At 42.1% G+C, this 18,690-nt stretch overlaps 1 protein-coding gene across 1 annotated transcript in view; it reads right to left on the bottom strand.

Annotated features, from left to right (window-relative positions):
- ZNF407 (zinc finger protein 407) overlaps positions 1–7,927 on the bottom strand; it is a 335,712-nt gene extending 327,785 nt beyond the window's left edge. Inside the window, exon 1 of the mRNA XM_054646000.2 lies at positions 7,788–7,927. The gene's annotated coding sequence lies outside the window, so the exon portion shown is untranslated. The remainder of the gene's footprint in view (positions 1–7,787) is intronic.
- Between the last annotated feature and the right edge of the window lie 10,763 nt (positions 7,928–18,690).

Genomic DNA, 18,690 nt, shown 5'->3' on the forward strand with positions numbered 1-18,690 from the left:
ATTACATTAATGTACACTCAAAACAAAGCAACTACTGCTATCCCTGTTGGTTTTTTCAGAAGAATAATTTATCTGTTAAAAAATACTACCTGGACATAAACATGAAGTCATAAGGGTTTTTCACATGTCTGCCATCTATCTGAAGCCTTACAACAAAGAGGCTTTTAGCAGTATCATAGTATGTGGACACCAACATATCATCCTAAATGTAAGGCAGAAATCAATCTGCTTCTGTGAGGACCTACATGCCACAGTTTCTCCCTAAAATACTTTTTATTAATCTGATACATATATGAAACAGCAAAACCCACAACACTCTGTATTCCTATGTGGAATGTACCAGAAAAGGCTCAACAACTAAATATTGCATCTTCACATTCTTGCTAAAAGGTTTGACATAGTATTCATTGCCATATTATTCCTAATTAGCAGTTTAAGCTTGTTAACAAGAACAGTTTATTTAAGGTAAACAGGAATTATCTTTCCATTGTATAGGTAGGACTTGTAAATAGGACAGCTCATAAATTCTAAGATGAGAGCAACTAGGAAACTATTCATTAAGGCTTGGGTTATAAATTCAAAACATGAAGCATAACATGCTTAAAGAAGATGGTTTTATTTTTAAAAGCATTCATTAGGCTCTCATCTTCAAGCTTCAGACTTGTAAATAATTTAAAATGAAAATGCGAACAACAGGCAGGGAAAACAAAACAAATGCAATTCAAATCAGTCCATTGTTGTACCAATAAAACTCAGAACAACAGAAACTAAGTTGGCAGATTCTGAAGACAACATCCAGAAAACATCTTTATGTACTGTATCTTTGAACTTACATGTTGTGCTACCATTGCCTCCAACCAACAAAAAAAAAAAAAAAATTAGCTCTGTCTTCTAACAGGCAGGCTTTGCCCAGTAAAGGATACACATGCTGAACTAGTAATTTTTGGTACTCATTGGACTTTATTCTGGAGATGCCAAAACAAACAAACAAGCTGCAGTGCTTTTAGATTTTAAATTTATCCATTCTGACTTTTCAGAAATGTATATCCTATTAACAATTTATATGACATAACCCAAGAATAATTTTCCCTTTAAAGATTAAGATAAACCTCAGTTTGCCTCACATGGGGAGCATGGAAAGAAACAGCCTTTACTTAAATGCCTTTACAGGCATTGAAAGTTAAAAGAAGACAAAAGTAACAAATGAAACAAAAAAACAAAACACTCTGTCCTGTGTGTGTATTCAGCGTCCCAAATCCTGCTGTCCCAAATCACTGCTGTCCTGAGTGTGTATTCAGCGTCCCAAATCCAATGTCGATACATCCCTGCAGAAAGCATGTTACACACCAAGGAACCAGGAAAGTGCAACATTTTGCCTTAGCTGAAGGTATGGAGTTTGCTATCCTTTTCTCAAGGACTTGGAACAACCCAACTTAAATATTCAATGTCACCTAAACATTCAGTGGAAGACAAGCATGCAACTGGAATTTCTTTCTCCATGTTAAAAGACCACATTGCGCTGCAAAATGCAGAAGTGCCATATTCCTGTGCCATATTCCTATGCCATGGCTCTTGTGCAGAAAGATGTGCATAGATGCTGGCTATCCCAGGAACATCAAGACATGCTCCTCAGAAGCATGGAAACCAGAAAACCTGACATTTGTCAGTCACACAGATGTCCTGCAGGGCTGCAGAACATTGAGCAGGAAACCTGGCACACCCAGTGAGCTCTGGGCACACAGCAGGGTGAGATTCAGCTACAGCACACACAGCCAGCACAGAGCTTTCCAGAGGCACCAACCCTCCAGGCACTACAGGAGCAGCAAGTCTGATGGCTCCACATGTCAACCAAGACGGAAAGGTCATCCCTGTCCCTGCTTCTCCCTCCAGCACAGAAGTGGGTGATGCCAACATGCTAGACACCACCAGGGCAGATAAAGTAAGTCTGCTCCTGATTAGGAGTGCTAAAGCCAACTCTGCATGGACTGTCTCATTTTCACAGCAAATGTCTACAGCAAACATTTAAATAAATCCAATCTAAGCCATTGAATGGAAACAGGTGAAGGTCACAGGCTCTCCCAGAGTGAGCCCAAGCTTGAAAACCTGACTAAAGAGAGAGCTCACATATATAAAGCCATACCAGAGCTCTTGAGGCCATCCAAATGGCAACACAACAATCTGTCTTTGATTAAATCAGAACTCCTGTCAGGACCTCCACAAACTTCTCTGGAACGTTCACAAACTTCTTGCTGGAATGTTTCCTACAGAAAAGCTTATATACCAGGTAACTGTATGGATTCCATAAAAAAAACAAAATCACGTGAAACTATGATTTCCAAGTGAAATGATGACTTAGTGTTAGTATTCCAGTAAGCTTTGTTACCCCTTGTAATTCCAGTGGATTTTAACATTTGTATGTATTTTTTATATCATGCTACCTATATTTTTGAGAAGAACTTTTGAAATTACAAAGATGGGGCTAAGAACAGCAATAAACTTTATAACTACAGGGAGAGAAAGAAATAACAGCTACAAAAGCATTTACATATGTACTTGTAGCAAAATATAACCTATAGAAATGTATACATTCAGATCTATACACTGAAATACTGTGTATCCTCACTCTGTACACCTCCCCCTGGGCCATTGCATACATCACACACACGTAACAACTTGTATGTCTGGACTCAGAAAGACAGAGGGAATTAAAATTTATGCCTGCACCACTAAGGATCAAGAAAACCTAAAACACTCATGGCCTCACAGCCCACTTAAACAAAACCCACACAGACCGTAGCTCAGTAGTAGGCCACACTACAGAGAAGAGCCTGTTGTAGAACAAGCAAACAAAACAAAACAAAGCAAAAAAAAAAAAAATTAGCAATCAACAGCTCTGCTAACAGAGGACTGGAAAGCAGTGACAATCATGCAAACAAGCATTCTACTTTTGGAACACCATTAGTGCCTGTTTCTAAAAGGCACTTAGGTCATTTCTTTCTTCATAAGGATGTGTATGAATTGGGTAGTAAGTACTGCAATTTTCCTTTTCATACTGAGGAGAAAAGATAGCTAGGTTTCTTTCTGCTATAAATCTATACATTGCTGACATAAGTTTGGGACACAACTTTCTTTCATCTCCATATGTTGAAGAACTGAGATTAAGTAAAATATGAAAGCTTTCACATACATTTAACATAAACACCTACAATAGGCTACAGACCGTCCTGTAACTACTGACTCTTCTCTGGCAGATGGCAGAAACAGGACTAATGGCATTCACAACTGCAGAGCAGGAAAGCATGTATGATTCCTGTTTTAAACATGCAACTCCTTTCTGCAAAGCAAGAAGTTACCTTTGGAACTTTTGCAGGTGAGAAATTGGAAATTACAGGAACATCTTTTTACATTTTTTGCTTCTTCACTAGTTTTATATACACATGCTAACAAACAATCTCAGTTTACAGGTTAACACAGCCCATAATGACCAAAAAAAAAATATTATAGTTTAGAACTATGTATAGGCATCTTTAAACTTTCATACAGGTTTGTGTAGCCATGTAAGAATGTCCACTGCAAAAGCAAACAGACCAAATATAAAACCATTCTAATGTTACTGGAGAGATTTTGCATGAAATTTGACATCACAGGCCAGGCAAGATTTAAGTAGTTTGCATTGCCAGATCCCATGCAACCCTACTCCTAACACATTCTCTCCAAGACATCCATGGATAACCCTATGCTTGCTAGTACTAAACACTGTACTTGCCTGAGAGAAGTCAGCCTCTTCTCCCAGGCAACCAGCAACGGGACAAGAGAACACAAGTCTTAAGCTGCACCAGGGGGAGTTTAAGCTGCACATGAGGAAGAGTTTCTTGACACGTGATTAGCCATTGGAATGGACTGCCCAGGGAGGTGATGGAGTCACTATCCCTGGAGGTGTTTAAGGAAAGACTGAACTCAGCACTTAGTGCCATGGTCTAACTGACATGGTGGTGTTGAGTCAGAGATTGGACTTGATCTCCAAGGTCTTTTGAGAAAGAACATTAGTTGATTCTGTGATCACTGGTGAGGCACAGTGCTCATTTCCTTCATGTATTTGTGTCCACCAAGAACTGCTGTCACTGCTTCTGCTCCTTCCACTCCTGGTGCACAGGAGAAGCAGTGCCTCCATGCCTGGGCTGCAGAGGAATGTGGCTGCACCTCGGGCAGCGGGGGCAGCGCTGGGGGGCTGTGCTACCCCAAGGTGGCAAGGCCAACACAAAGCAAGACCTTCCTGGGGTAGAAAAATAACCACAAATGCTGAGCTGGGCAGCTGCTGACAGCATGTCAAAGTGAAAGCACCACTTCCATTTGACTCTTCACGCAACACAGAGCACAGGAGAGAGACCACTCCACTGCATGTCTGGTTCTGAGAACAGCTGAAGGAAACACAGCCACTACATCTGTTCAATCACATCATCTTGTCTTTCTCCCCAAGCTTTCAAAAGAGTAAGTTATACTCCAGATTTCAATCTAAAAGGTCAACTTTTTAGTACCTTTAACATGCACCATAATACCAAGGCATTAATTTCAATGAATGACTAGACCAAGTGTATCTGAAACCAGTGGTTTTATTTGACTTGGTGGGATCATCCATCCAAAGAAACCTTTATGTTTTCCTGAGGAAGAGAATATTTAAATTCTAAATCATGTTAGGAAATTCAAACATAAGAGCCACCAAACAATTCCAGTTCAACCACATTTCATGTGCCAGTGTGTCTGTAAATTCCACCTCATGCACAAAATCCCAACACTGTACACATTCAAAAAATTGGAAAAAAAAAATAGGCAAAGCAAAGCCACCTCATTCTAATGTTGTGCACACTAACAAGAAAATGCTGTTCTTCACTACAAAAGGTTGAGTTTAATGGAATACTGTGACTGACATCTTCTGCACACACATTGTATCTCCAAGTAATGTTTTTCTATAGAGACAACACAGGTTAAGTTTTAAAAGCATTTCTAATAAAGAAAACTCTCATGCAAATAAATTAGAAATCTTTGATGCTGTTACTATACAGTAGTTCCTACAGAAGAATGATAGTAAAGAATTTAACTCAAGTCATTTGAATTATATTTCCCAAAATGCTAATAAAACTGACATGTTTGAACATACTGAAAAAGTCACAGTCCATCATCGTCCTGTCACATCAGTGCATTTAACTTTTTCTAAAATGTATGGATTATACAATTACTGCCAGGCTCCATATTTTATATATAAAAGCTACAATCTGATTATATGTCCATGCTGAGATAATTTATGAAATAAGGACGGAATGACTGCAATGTTACTTCCATGATGAATGTAACTTGCTGTGAATAGTGTAGGAGATTGCAAGAGAGACCCAACTGAAGCCTGTAATTGTCTTCATCTTTCATGAAGAGGTGTGACCTGGGAAAAATATAGATCCCAACATCCAAAGCTCCAGCCTCATACAAACATCTTGGTTACTCATATTCTGATAGAGGAATGGAAAATTTATAGTCTTCACATGCCACACCTTTGGGGTATTAAGGTGAGAATCGCAGGGAATTACATCCAGTGTTTAAATTGTATGTTAGTCTGTAAGGGTTTTTCACCACCAGAAAATCCACCACTGCCACTCTTACCCTTGCACTTTGAGATTCCCATTATTTACCACTCCCTAGGTGATACCACCATCCTTAGTATCATATGGATGAGCATGAGCAAAGCCAAGGTCCTGCAAGTCTGCATCTGTACAACTACACAAAGAAGCAAAGAGAGCACAGGAAAACAGAAACAAAACCTTTAACTTTATAAATTTTAAGATCACTACAAGCTATTGCATTCAGATCACAAATGGTTTTTCCTTCCTCCACCTAACATTACATTTAATATTAACATTGTGGTCCACAGGCCACAACTATTTGTTATGGAGTTATTTGAAGTTATTTGAAGCAGCAACAGGAAACCTTTCACAACAGCTCAAAGTAAACAGGACAGGACACAGACCCATAGAAAGGCTTGGGTTGGAAGGGACTTCAAAGATCACCTAGTGCCAACACCTTCTGCAAGAACCAGTTGCTCAGAGTCTCATCCAACCTGGCCTTGGAACAGTTACAGGGATGGGGCACCCACAGCCTCTCTGGGCAACCTGTGCTAGTGCCTTTCCACCCTCACACTAAACAATTTCTTCTATATAAAGGACATACAGATAATAACCAATCCCTCAAAGGCCACCCAGCAGTTCTGGTTTCATGATCTTTCTTTCTGAAGACAGACACACCCTCAGAAGTGTATTAACATTTCTATTGCTTTCCCTGCCACCATCTGACAGGTTCCCTAGGGGTCTGACTCCTTAGATCAAAGCCACGTCGAAAATCAGAAGACTGAGAGCACAGGAGGTGCTCATGATTCAAGAGCCCGACCTCCAGAGGAGGGCAGTAGTCCTGTGAGGAAGCTGAGGGAGCTGGGATTGTTTAGCCCAGAACAGGCTCAAGGGAGACCTTATCATTCTCTACAACCACCTGAAAGTAGGGTGAGGCCAGGTGTGGGTCAGCATCTTCTCCCAGGCAACAGCTTGAGAGGACAAAAGCCTTAAGCTGCACCAGGGGAGGTTTAGGCTGGACATCAGGAAGAAATCTTTCACTGAAAGTGTGATTAAACCTTGGAATGGGCTGCCCAGGGAAGTGACGGAGTCACTGTTCCTGAAGGTGTTTTAATGAAAGACTGGATGTGGCACACAATGCTATCTGTTGACAAAACGGTGTTCGCTGTATCAGAGGTCCTTTCCAACCTACTTCTGTAATTCTGTGACTGCTCTGCCTGTTGACTGATGCAGAATAAAGGGAAAGTAGCAACCACACTTCCTTTATCCCTTACAAGAGCCACATACAGAGCTCCTGCAATCACGTGTGTCCATCCCTCACCGTCAACCGCTGCACTTCTCAAAGCTCATCCCCGCTCATTTTACAGCAACCTTCGGGAAAGAAGGGGGAAGTAAAAAACGGGGGGCTCGGGTGGCTGAAACCACTCAGGGTAGCACCGCCACTGCCGAGCGCCCTCCCCGGACCGACCCCGCCCCGCCGCGCCTGCGCAGCCAGCACCGCGCCATCAGTCCCTGCTCGGCCGGTCGGGGGTGCCGCCCGGGGCCGTCCCTGCGGGGCGGCGGCTCCACGGGATCGGCGCCCACCGCCGCCGCCGTGCCCCGCCGTCTCCTCAGGCCGCAGCCGCGCCCGGCCGGGCCCCGCGCGTGCGCACCGGCCCCGGGGAGCTGGGCGGGGGGGGGACACAGGGAACCGGGGAGGAGCCCGGAGCACGCGCCAGCCGGAACCGCGCAGCGCGGTGGTGGCTCGAGCGGGTCCCGCCCTGCCCGGTTCTCTCTCCGTCCGTCCCCGCTGCCCTCGCCCGTGCCCTCGCCCTCTCCTTTGCCCGCCGCCGCCCGCCTGCGGCACAGCGGAAGGGAAGACCCCCAGGGCCCCGGGGCCGGCTGCGGCAGCCAATGAGCGCCAGAGGCGCTCTTCCCGCCCTCAGCGCCCCGGCCAATCGGCGAACAGCTTGGGAGGAAGCAGGCACGGGATTGGCTCAGATGGCGACCCACAACCCGCTCGCCCGCCCACCCAAAAAAAAAAAAAAAAACGACGGCAGCGCAGAGGCCCAAAAAGCCCGAGGGGAGACGGCGACGGGGCGACCCCGTGAGCCCCCCTCGCGAGGACCGAGGCAGCGGCTCGCCCCGCGCCGCTGGGCGGCGGGACGGGCCAGCCGCGCCGCGACGGGCAGCGCTTACCGCGCGGGGGGAGCCGAGCGCCTCCGCTTGTGCTGAGCCGTGTCACCAGTGGCGCGCCGTAGATCCGCCGCGCTGCGTCACGCCCGGCGCGGGGGGGGCGGGGGCGAGGCGCGCTCACGTGACGCGGCGGCGCCGGCGGGGCGGGGGAGCCGGTGCGGCGGCGCCGCTCGTGCAGCCGCGGGCGCGTGGGGCCGCGCGCCCAACGGCCGCGCGCGCACGCACGGTCCGGCGCCATCTTGCCCTGCCCTGACAGCGCCCCTGGCTCCCGGCCGCTGCTGTCCGCCACATCCCGGGAAGGGACGGTCCCCAAAGAAAGGACGGAGCCCCGAGGGTTTTCCCGTCGTGCGCCTGCCGGACGAGAGCAGACCCGCTGGCTCCTGCGGGCACGGGTTTGGGGCTCCCCGCAGCTGCCCGTTCCTTGGTGCGTGGCGCAGCCCGGCCTGCAGGCGGCCTCTGGCCCTAGGGCAGCCCCCGCGCTGGGTTCCGCGAGGGTAACCTTGGGCCGCACAGGGCTGTGGACAAAGCTGTGCTTCACATTCTCACCCCGCATCGCACCGCAGCGAGATTTGGATCTGGTCCTTGGGAAACCTGTTCTGGAGGAGGAGGGGGAAACAAGTCCTTGACGCACAGCCCGCAGCCGTTCACTGGGCTTCACTAGGGTTATCAGTCGAAAGGCATCGACGGTCCAAGCTATATTAAAATACCTGTCAGAGAGTGCAGTTCAAGGAATAAACAGTTGAAAAAGGCAAGAGGGAGGCAGTTTGTAAAGTATTTCGCATTTTATAAATTCGTGAAGAAACCGTGATGATGAAACCCTAAGTGTTCTTTCCCTCTCTTTTAAGCCAAGTTACATGATAAAGTATAATACCAAAGCAAAGAAGCAACGTGTAAAGAGTCTTCAGATGCCTGTGGTGAAATCCAGTTGTTTTTTCACAGTGTCTTCTGATTTTTAAAATGCAGGTTTCCCATTTATCTCCTGATGACACAACATTTTTTAGTAGACCGTATCTTAGTTAAACAGCTTTTAGCATTCTTCAAGGGCGTGGCACAGAGGCCCAAGGAGAGAACACCTCTTCGGGACTAGGTTTGCAGTTCATTGACTTGGCACTGACGCAGTGTGCACAGAGTTTACCAACTAGAAGTGACAATTCACAGTGCTATTCAGCCAGTTAGCCACTGGCTAATCTGCTAAATTTATGGCACAGCAATGCCAATTCTCTTGTGGGTTGTAAGGACTGTAAGAATGTGTTAAAAACAAAAGAGTTGCTGTGGCCTGAAGCCTTCATTGAAGCAAAGTGGAGCACCCCAGACTTTACCAGTGTCTTGGGAAAGATCTGAAATGAATGAACAAAATTTAAAACAGCAAAGTACCACATAGGACACTGGTGAGAGAGGGTATCTCCTTGTCCTGTACCTAAGGGTTATAGTACAGAATTTAATTATTCTGTGTATAATAGGAAATCCCCACAGAATATGGCTAAATTTGTAGTAAAGATATCTGTGGGATTTTAAATACATATTTAGATTTAATCGTTTGAAGCCACTGGCAGTTGTAAGACTAATACAATTATGAACAATCTGATTGTTCTGGATATTTTTCAGCATGGGGAAAAGAGGTAAAACAACCTTTTGATGTCCTCAAAGCTCAGTTTCTCTGCAGTTTACAAATTCATTTCATGTGGCTTTAAAGATTTGTAGATTTGGGTCTCAGATAACAGCAAGTGAACCTGCCTGATCGATCAGTTATTTCATCATTTGTTTACTAAGAGGAAACATACTGGAGAAGAAGACACGACTGTGCGAGCTGGAGTCTTAATAGTTGAAACATTTCTAACAAAATGAGGAGAGGCAGCATATTTTAGGAATTGCCTGAAGAGGGAGCCATTGGTATGGGACAAGTAGCAACTAAGGCAGAATCACTGTTAATCTAAGAAAAAAATCATACCTGTACCAAAAATAATTAATTTTATTTTGCAGTTATAAGCTGTATTTATTAAATGTTTACATCCGTACATTTAATGTTCTGGCTCAGGTATATACAGAATTCTAAAGTTGTGCTGAAAAGTGGTTCTGTGTTCTGAAATCGTTCCACTAATAAAGATATATTAGAATGCAAGCTGAATAAGTCAATGAGTAATTAACAAGAATTTAATTTCTTAATAGATTAGTTTATCAATAGATTGTAAATATAGACTATATTTATTTTCTAACCGAATATGACACTAGGAATGATTCTGCAGTTGCTATATTTCTACCACACCGAAATACTGATTCTGCTAGAATGGTTACTCATTCCAAGAGTAGTACCAGCACTTTACTTGGCTGTGTAACTTAAACTCTCCCTACCTTTCCTACTCAATATTTTGTGTTTGCTCCTGTACAGAAAACACACACAGCTTTGTAACTACTACTACCAGAAGTCAGACATTCAGCAGCATAAAGGCAGTCACCATAATGCTACTTACCAACTCCGAATCAGGGGATTTCCCACCAGATTTGTTGAGAAGAAATAACCCATGGCTTAATGATGATCTCATAGGTAGAATGTCACTGGCAGGCCCTCCAAAGGACATGGTGGTGTCTGTAGGATATCAACTTATCAACATCAACCCGTAAGGGTTCCTTAACCACCACTGATTTTTCACTGAGTAGCAAATTTTGTAAGAAGAGTTGCATGTATCTTTAGTTTGCAGTTCCAACCCCTAAGAAAACATGAAACAGAATAATTAGGATGTAAACACCAAGAATCTTTTCAGTCTCAACTACCTATACATATATATATATATACACATGTATATATACTTTCCCTTTTTTTAATGCAAGTTATTTTGCCCATTTTTCAAGGTGTGTGATTCAAGAAGCAAAGAGCAATATTCCAGTTTGACCTGCTGCTGCACGCTGTTCTAACTGATGGAATTTGGTTGAATCGGCATCCTTGGAGGGATTTAAAGGATGTGTAGATGTGGCACTTGGGGACTTAGGGTTTAGTGGTGGATTTGGCAGTGCTGGGGAAATTGTTAACGTCTTTGAAATGGGTTTTAATGTCTCTGCTGACTTGGGGCAGCAGGTTTGTTGCAGAGCCCAGGCAGTTCTGCTCCTGAAACAGACAATGGTTTGCACAAGCCTGAGTTTCTGACATTTGGGGTAAAATAGTTGGTTCAAGGGGGGAATATGCAGTAGGCAGTTCGGGCAGGATTTACCTTCCTAGTGCTTCAGCCAGGGGGGAAAGGAATCTGGGCAACGTGCGGCCAGGAATTTGGAATAAAAGGAGGCTGGATTTTCCTGACAGACTCGATAAAGTCTTTTTTAACACTGGACAATTTCACTGAACAATTCTATGAATCGGCCGTGGTCCTGTGATCCTGGTCGCTCGCTGGTGCAGCACCACTGGGATCCATGGCTCAGCTGTTCCGGCACTGGCTCGGCCGAAGGGCGGCCGGGGCAGAAGGCAGGTTCTGTGTTCTGGCCGGCTCGGCAGGGTCACAGCGGGACCAGGGCACGGCCAGCGCCACAGCTGAGCACGGATGGGCTGGCTGAGGCCGGGTGGCTGCAGCTGCGATGTGGTTTTGTGGGGAGCTGTCCCTGTGGAGGGAACAGTGACGGCAGTTCCGTGCCCGCTGCCCCTGGTGTCCAAAGGGATGGAGAGCGAGCCTGCACAGCCCCGTTCTGCGGCCGGGCAGCCACGACAGCTCTGGGAACCCGAGGAGGAGTGGCCGCGTCAGGGCACGGCTGCACCTTTGTGCCACCGAGGTCACACTGCCCGTGGCACCCGTGCCCACTCTGTCATTAAAGTTGCACCTTCTGACTCACGTCGTGTTACCCGCTGGGTTCGCTGCCCAGGCGTGCCAAGGAACTTGTTTGAAGTAGTTAACCATTTTTACATTAACAAAATGCTCACCCACTGCTAGGTACCTTTTGTTAATTTTTTTTGTTGTGATATAAAGAACCTTATGCAGGCAGGTAAAAATGTAGTAAAAATGTGTGGTTTCCCAACTTTTCCTGCTACTGTAAGTGCAATATAAATGAGAAAAATAAGAAGGAAAGCAACTGAGCTTTAATGGAACAGCTACAAAGGATTAGTTTTAATTTCTTATAATTACATAAAATCTAGGGTGGAAAAAATATTTTTGAGCTGTGTGAAGTGATTGAAAGGGTTTTCTTGCAATTAAAATACTTTTATAGGAGTTTAGGTTTACATATAGAAGTTTCAAGAATATGAAGAAAAACAAGATAGTGCTTGAAGTTCTCCCACTTAACAAAAGAAAGTAAGAGTGACTGCAAATCCTTTCATTTGGCCCTCAAATGAAGCATCATCCAGGCCTAGTCTTGCCAGTAGTATTAAAGGCTTTCTATTCAGCCTGCAGCACAGAAGAATGGGGGCCATGGGTGTCTACCTGCATGTGCACAGAGAGGTGTCTTCACAGAGGCACTTGAAGAGTCACATGTGATCTTTCATCAGATCCCATGAATAATTATTCATCCTGAATAAATCATCCTGAATAATCTGAATTATGTTTCTCTAAAGTCAGGTTACAGTCCAGGTGAGGGGTGGTAAGAGAACTGTGTAACATCTATGAGAGGTAGAAGTCTAAAACAGTAGTGATATAGCTGTCTGCTCAGTGTCACAGTAGCCAACATCTAAAAAATAAATAGTAATAAATGGTCATAGAAAGCTATCGTATATAAGCACCAACAACTAAGCTGTTTTGCATACACAATACAAATCATGCAGGCAGGAGACCTCACTTATGTCTCCATGCATGCAGCTTTCTAGATACAAACATCAATATCAATATACCAATAAATCAGATGTGGGTTTTTTTTCCATGCTGACAAATAACTGACGTTACTTGAAGCACACAGGCAGAAATTTTACACATGGACATTATCTTTAAGTCTTCAGGCTGTTCCCTCCAGACAATCCCATGTTAAGATACACAAGCACCTCTAGAACACTGCAGGTGAAATATCTTTTTTCCTGGGCCCATACACTTTGGTGTGCATTTTATAAGGGTGATTTTCATGGTTTTGGGTGACTGTCATGGTTTTGTCTGTTTACTTGTTATTTTGTTTAAAATGGACTTTTCATTCCACTGTTTTTCAATAAAAAGTGGACTATATATAAGTAGCCCTCAAAAAAGGCAGCTCTAGGAGAATGTACTTCCAGGATCTCATTGGTCCTTCCACTGTGATTTAATGAAACTTTCTCTTTTGAAGTTGTCACTGGAATGTTATGGTTGCTGCCAAATTGAGGATATTAACTCTGCCTATGGAATTTGATGGCTTGTCAGGAAGGCAGTAATGCACAGGAGACAAGTAAAGCAGTACTAGCTCTTGGATTTCTAATTGTAAAAAAAAAAAAGAGTGATGCAAACCTACATGAAATTCATATGAGAGCTCTGCTGCCAATTGTTTCTTCATGCCAGAAGAGTATATGTCAGGAGCATGTCATGTTGAATATTTTCAATTTTCTATTACAGAGATTTTACAGTTTCAATTCTAAGCTCCCCTTCAGTTCCATAAATAAATTAAAAAAGCGTGATATTTGAATTATTCTTACAGATATAACAAAAAGAAAGAAGAAAATTGTAATTGTATTGGAAGGATGGGGAACGTGCAATTGGCCAACATGTCATGTTATTTCACAGTGAGAGATCATCAAAATGATTTTGAGACAGGTAGCAAAATCAGCATTATCCACACATATATCCACAACATCTGATTTCATTTAACTACGGATATGTTTAAGTCTGTCTGGAGGGTAACTCTGCCAAACTTTCAAGGATTTAGTTTTCTTGTACTGTGGGTTTTTAATAAAAATTCATCTAATTTTAATAATAATTTACTGCAGTGAAATGAGAGTCATTTATTACCATGTATTGTCTCTTATGTGTGAAGATGTCCAGCTTGCCAGAATTTACAGCTCTGTGACTGTATAATTAATCTCTTGCAAACTCACAAAGCAAGTTTCTCAAATAGACATGTGTCTCAAATACAAACATCAAGTACATTATGCATCAATACATTAAAATTTAATGTGGTAGCAGATCAGAAAATAATATGCAAGAAAGTTTGCTACATGAAATAGAGATTTAATCCTTATTTTTCATCTTCACTAAGTCAACATATTATCCACCTGACACATGCATCCTAGTCCTGTTAGAACTACATCCACTGAAATAAGAATGTGTTTATACTGTTAGTTCTAAAGGAAGAATTTTCTGGTTACACACTAAAATTCTCAAACACTCATCAAATAAGGAATGTGACCTTTTTTCTTTGCTGTTGGGATGCACCTTATGCAGGGTGGACTTTGTAGCTTAAGCAAGGTTTTGTTTGGCTTTTTTCCCCTCCCAAGAGTAAAGTTTCTTAGCAAAAATAATCCAAATTTCACACCTGTGGAAATGTGTTTGCACTTTCACTTATCTCTTTCACAAGTACACAGCTGTTGCTCCTGCCTTGAGGAGTGAATGTGGCATGTTTCACTCAAAGAACCTGAGTGAAATTGCATAACAAAATACAAGCACATTTTCAGATAGTATTTACAATTTTTAAAACTCTGTGAGAGCTGATAAAGTAACTAGGAACTGTCTCCATTGTCCTCCATCCAAACAACTCAATCCATGTGACAACCAGCTGAAAACTGGGAGCTGCTGATCCTCCCATTACAACAGACAGTGACTCACCTCCTTACAAAGTAGTGGAAATGTTGAAATGACTTCTAAGTGACTTCAGGAAGGAGACTCGCACTGGTTCAAGTTCATAGCTAAAAAAAAATATGAAAAGAGGTTTCAAGATTGCATACCACCATGCTTGTGTTGTTAGCAGATAATTTTGAATTTCCTGGTCTACTTTTATGTAATCTAATGTAGCAGCATTGCAGGAAAACCCTTGCTACATATTTGTAGAAATTATCTGCAACATGGAGGTGTTCTTCATAGACTGTTCTGAAGAATGCAAGTGAGAAAATTACTGAAATATTTGGCAGTAGAGCAAACCAGACAAATATGCACTCTGTTAATAAGGATCTGTTCGTATTTTTCTATTCATATATTTGTTTAAAATATTTATTGACACATCTCCTAAAGGGCACAATGTATCTCCAGCTCTAAATACAGATATACGTGGAGTTGGACTCAATGATCCTTATGGGTACCTTCCAATTCTAGATATTCTATGATACAAGGTGAAGACTTGAAAATCAGTTAAGCTTCACCTTGGAGCAATAAGTGTTTAACTTTCCATGTTACTCGCAGCTGGAATGTTGCAGCAGAGACAAGGGAACTCAGGGGTCTCTTTGGCACCAGCCACTGTGGCATGGGCCTCTGTGTCACACATAAAAGCACAGTTGCACAATCTTCCCTGTCTAAATATGGACTATGAACATCCTTAACTAGCAAGGCATTTTAGAACATTTTGTGAAACAAGCCAAATGCTCTATTCTGAAAGGAATAACTAGCAGGAGTCAAAGTTAAACTTCTTGAGTACTGTTTCTGAAAAGTAAAACCATAACTACGTGAGTAAGCCTAATTTCCACTTTCACAGGCTAAGCAGATGATGACCTGATTAGTTCTCAGTCTCAGGAGGCTGCTCATTTCTCTATGCCTTCAGCTCCTATTGTCAGCATCTTATTCTCCATGATTTTAGCTGACACACTTTTCAGTCTTCTCTTTTGAAACATTACTTAAGGATTAAAAACTGTGTTTATCTAATATAAAAAGCAACTTTCACATTTAAACCCACTGATTTGAAATGGAAATTAAAATGTTCTAATTTATTCTTTCACATTAATAATCAGTAGAAAAATATGTTCCCACTCTTGAGTGTTCAGTTCCTTACAACACAGATGTACAGCCTACAAGAAAAAGGAAAACTTGTGCCAAGTCTTTCTCTACCAGGGAAACAGGCAGAACTTGACCAGCTATATACAGGCACCTAGTACTGTTAGGTGTGCTCTGGGGTCTGTGAAACACTGGCACAGGCTGCCCAGAGAGGTGGTTGGATGCACCATCCCTGGATCATTCGAGGTCAGCTTGGATGGTGCTCTGAGCAGCCTGATCTGCTTGATCCTGCTCATTGCAGTGGGTTTGGACTAGATGGTTCCCAAAGGTCTCTTCCAGCCCAAACAATTCTATGATTTTATGATCCTTAAGGTCCTTTCCAACCAAAATCCTTTTATTATCCTATGATCCAGGTTTTGATATCTGTATCAAGCTTTCAGAGATACAGATGCTGCTTTTGGACATCCCCACAATGTTGTTTTCCCATTATTCAGTCATTAGTAAGAAAAAACCTGAATCAAAATGGACAAGATTTTTTCTTTTTTAAATCAATAACTGGATTAGATCTTGGAAGTGTACATATATATATAGCTACATACATGCATATGTAGACACACAAATTGTACATATGATTTCTGCAGTTAGTTGGTCACAATTAGAGAATATCTAATGTGCTCTGACTTTGATGTGGCTAACAAAGAGAAGCAAACCTTAATTTTATTTCTAACACTAGTATTGTAGAGTTATCTTTAATTTACTGTGGCAAGAAATAGCTGTTAGTGCAACCAAGAAGAAACATTTCTAGAAATGTTATATAACACTACAGACCTTAGAAAAATGCATACCAATTCTTTTTTTTTTTCACAAGGCTGATGAGATGCTGCCCAATATTAAAAAAAAAAAAAAAAAAAGAAAGGAAAGACAGGGTGGATACTCATTCTTGATCTAAGGAGCAAAGTGTAGCTCTCAATACCCCTGTGCACAGGAGTTGCTTTCTCAATGCTTTTTTTCTTTCATGGAGAGGAGAATCTGAAATTGAAGGTTTATGCTTCTTCTCTCCTCTGGGACTGAAGGAGGCATGGAGATGGTCTGCATAATTCAGTGGCCCCACTGTACATAGTTTTAACTTGACAGTAAGTGGCTATTTCAGAGCAGAACGTTGTTTCAGTGCACTGCTCTGAGAGTATCTGTGCTTATAAAATGGTGCTTTTTTTTTGGCTCCATTTTATTTGTCATTCCAAAGAGCAACAGTAAAAAATAAATAAGCCCATCTTCCATTCCAACTTCATAATGTTGTAGATCACATAGCATATATTATAGTGGTATTTCAGAGCAGACATATTCCTAAAACACAGTCTCCATCCCTTTTTTGTGAAGAAATCTGCCACCTCCATCTCACTAATTTTTCAGCTCTTCTGCCAAAAGGGTCATATTTATGCACAGATGTTTCTTTCCATTATGTTTTAAGCTAATTTGGGGATGGTTCTGTTCAGGACTACAACTTTGTTGTGATGATCCTTGTGGGTCTCTCCTAACTTGGCATATTCTGTGAGTCTGTGATTCTGTAACTTGTAAAACCACTGCAATCCCAGAGATTGCAATGTTTTATGTCAACTACATGTCTTGAAATATTTCAGCAAAATTCCCTCATGTACCTCTATGGTGTGATAGCTTTTCAGCATAGGCCAACCTGCCCTGAGTCCTGTGCAGACACTGGAGTACTCACCCTTGCAACATTCATTACCATGCTGGTTCCTAAATGCTTTCTTCAGGTGAAGGGAACTGAGAGCCACAGAGAATTATTCTGCAGGTTGATGATACACAAAGCAGAGTCTTCTGGTCTTTGAGGCTTTTGTTCCTTGTCCTGGAGTACCCTGCAGTTCTGCAGTCAGCAGTGAAGTAAGACACTGAGCTGAGTTCTCCTTTTCCCCTTGAACACCATCAGCAGCCAGAGCCAGAATCCTTACTCAGCTCTTGCAGCTGAACTGTCTCACAGTCTCAGCTAGGGCTGAAAATGGGTGTTTATTGAGAATGTACCTGTATTTTCTTCTATTGTCTCTGTATCCACATCTTTGTTCTTGCAGTTTTTTGTAACAGGAGAAAAAGAAAGCATCCCAAGTACAGTATGTAATTTACTTAATGTAATTTTTTTAAACAGTAGGGATAACACTACTGGTTCCATTGGTTTGGTTGTGTGTGAATTATGTTAGAGTGAAAATCACATTTTAAAGTTTAAAAAAATCTAGATTTTAATTATAAGCTTTGTGCTGGATGTTTTGCCTAAACAGCAATCAGACCTCTCAACTAGTTTGGTTTTATTTCAAAATATATAATTTGCTTTCAACTTAATTATTAATGTAAACTGATGCTTTACAAGTTGCTTATTGGGTGAGAAAACACTGTTCTGATGACAGACTTTGGCCAGAACAGATGTTTACAAAAATTTCTTTCTATTGTATGGAAAGAAAGTCACATAAAGAAAACATTAAGTGATTTTTAAAACTACTCACAGCATAGTTAGAGGTGATTTGGATAAGAGGGAAGGCATAATCCAGACCGGGAAATGTTTATTTATTGTTGTAGTTCTACTTACCTCAGTGATTATACCCATAAATAGATAATAATGGGCAAATCTTCACATCAAACTCAACAAGAACATTTCATTGCACTTCCTACTTAAAACCTTCAGTGAAGGACAAAGAAAGAGATTAGTTTGACAGTAGATCTTTCTTCAAAGAATTAGGTAAGTAAAATTTTGTATATAGTTAGGAGGAAATTGCAGTGTGTATTGCTCATATTCAGAAACTGGAATGTGAGCTAGGCAGCATGAAGAGTGATACTACAAAACAGAAATAAAGTCATGTTGATAAAATGCATGTATATATTCCCTTTGTCTTGAAGTTTAAAACTAAAATGTCACGTGTTCCATTCAGCAAGAATTAATTATCCCTAACCCTATTTTACAGCATTAGGGATAAGAGCACTTGATGGACCATATAACAAATGCATGCCATTTAGTAGAATGCCAGGAAATAGCACAGCATTTATTATTTTCCCCACCAATTCACAGCCACTGAATATGTGATTTATGTGTTTTATTTAAGTTAGAAAATTTAAGAAAG

This window comes from Agelaius phoeniceus, chromosome 1, assembly GCF_051311805.1.
Source record: "Agelaius phoeniceus isolate bAgePho1 chromosome 1, bAgePho1.hap1, whole genome shotgun sequence".
Classification (NCBI taxonomy): domain Eukaryota; kingdom Metazoa; phylum Chordata; class Aves; order Passeriformes; family Icteridae; genus Agelaius; species Agelaius phoeniceus.